Below are 2,515 nucleotides of genomic sequence, written 5' to 3'. Positions count from 1 at the left end.
TGCCTCCTGCGGAGTCTCTCGCGTGCCCTGCGGAGGAAGCTGAAAACAGAAACTCCCCATGCTCTCCCCAGTCCTCCCCCCTTGCCTGTTCCTCCCGCCTCCCTTTTGAATTCCCCGCTCGGCATCCGGCCCGCCCCTCCGTCGGCCGCCCTGCCACCCTGGGGTCCTAGTGCCCGCCGGCTATCACCCCGGCTGCCCTGCGCATGCGCGCCGGCCGTGCTGGTTTCCCCCGGCTCCTCTGCCACCGCGCCGCGCCGTGCCAGACTCCCGGCGCCAGCTGATCGGCCACGCGGGGTGCAGGGCCTCGGCTCCGGGGGCCAAGAGTGCGGGGGTGAGTCCCCCCGTCACACCATCCCAGACCACTCTGACATCTTTGAGCATGGCTGCATGTTGCTGTGTCCCTCCTACTTAGCTCCTGGCTAATACTTACACTTCGGAATAGCTAGGACTTGGGGACCCTACAACTTGTCAGATATGTGTGTAGCAGGGTGGGGTGAACGTGCAGGCTTTGCTACTAGGTTGTTTTCAATATGCTGTCATGGATTCCCCGCAGGCTGCCACCTGGAACTGAGATACAACTGAGACGCTTGAACCAGCAGTGTGGTGGGTTCCTCTCACTCTACTGCTATGAGAAGCTTTAAAGCCTCCAGCCTGCACTTCAACCATTATTTGTACAGGCTAAGACACATCCAGCTGTAGTTACACCCAGACTTTCTTCCCAGCAGGGAACCCAGGAGCTGTACGATCCAGTCCAGGTCAAATCTATATAGTATATGACTTTAATACGTGTTCTGCCCCTACCTGACTGTGAAAAGAAAAATGGGCACTTGTGGAAACCAAGCAGAGATTTCAAGTGATTAGAAGGGATAGGAAACAAGGGCAAAGAGATTTCCTAGCACATAAACAAAAAACACAAATTAAGCTCGCTATATGAAATAGTTTGGATACAAATTAGCAGTTTCTCCCTCTGAGATATGGTAGAAACCACCTGCCGATCCTTAAGGTTATTAGCTGCACAGCTAATGCTTTATAGCTTAGAATTCATGGATATTCCATACACAGGTTAGGAATCCCTTTAGCCTGGGTCCTGCACTTCCCCAAATTCTGTCTTTGTTCCTTGGGTGTTTCCAGAACAGAAGAAATTAAGAACATAAGAACCTAGGAACAGCAGTACTAGGGCAGACTAAAGGCCCATCTAGCACAGTATCCTGTCTGCTGACAGTGGCCAATGCCAGATGCCCCAGAAGGAGGGATCACAATAGGTAATCCTCACGTGACCCCTCCCCTGTCATCCATTTAGAGACAAACAGAGGCTTGGGACACCATTCCTACCCATCCTGGCTAATAGCCATTGGTGGACCTAACCTCCATGAATCTCTCTAGTTCTTTTTTGAATCCTGTTAAAGTCCTAGTCTTCACCACATACTCTGGCAAGGAGTTCCACAGAATGCGCTGAGTGAATTTTGTCTTGTGAAGGGAATGAAGAACCCCAGTGCTGTCACTCTCTGCCTCATATGGCTTTAGAATAGGGCAAGAATCCTTTATGTCAAAGCTGGATTTCCATACCAGTATATGGAAAAATAGTGACCTTCCAAGATGGTGTCCTGTATCACTTAGTCTAGTCACATGGCCTTGTAGAGTCAGAGCAGCCATTACTTACAAGACTATCTAGGGAGTTCTTAGAAATGCTCTACAGGTGCAAGATAATCTCACCATACGCAACAAATCTTACCTTTTCCAATGATACCTTATATGATTTATCCTGCGTTATAACACATTGTAATTATGCTATAATCCCACCATAACAATATCACTAGGAAGAACATACTGTCTATGTCTTATAGAGATGTCTGCCCCTTATTTAACAAAGCCATTTTGCAAGTTTGGCCTTTCCTAATGAGTCTGTAATCTCTTGACCAGCATGGGCTCCTTTCGCACCCTGGCTCTGCTTGTCTGTGACATGCCTGGGCTTGGGAAATATAAGACTCAGCTCTTCTCACTCTGAATTTCATTGTAGAATGAGGTAGTAGTTAACAGAGAGTGGATCAGGGCCTGGTGCCATGTTTTTGCCACTGGTGCTAAAGGTGCAATACTCTCAGCTACAGTGTGTGGGTTTCCTGAAGTGCATTCCATGTTTCCAAAATTAAACTGGCTGTTCACTCAGAGAGCTACTTACAAAGACACTGGAGCTACAGTTGCTCTCCATTCATGTGCCCACAAACTGGCCTTCTGTTTCCTTCTCCTAATTGGTCCCCCTGCACTGTGAGCTCCTCTCTCCAGCTTCCAAGACAGGCAGGAAGGGTGTGATGGTACCTGTGCTAAGAAGGAAGAGAAGGTGATATATGAGGAGGCTAAAGGAGTGAGGAGGCAGGAGGTGGAGATGGTGGAGAGGCAAGAATCTGAGATGACCCTCACCATGGTCACTGACAGTGGAGAACGGAGGAAATGGAGAGGATGGAAAAGTTCCACTAAGGAGGCTGTGCTGTGCTGAGCTGAAGCTGGCACTGAATTGCCC

Source organism: Pelodiscus sinensis, chromosome Z (genome assembly GCF_052426305.1).
Source record: "Pelodiscus sinensis isolate ZL-2025 chromosome Z, ASM5242630v1, whole genome shotgun sequence".
Classification (NCBI taxonomy): domain Eukaryota; kingdom Metazoa; phylum Chordata; order Testudines; family Trionychidae; genus Pelodiscus; species Pelodiscus sinensis.
This window is presented reverse-complemented; position numbering follows the sequence as displayed.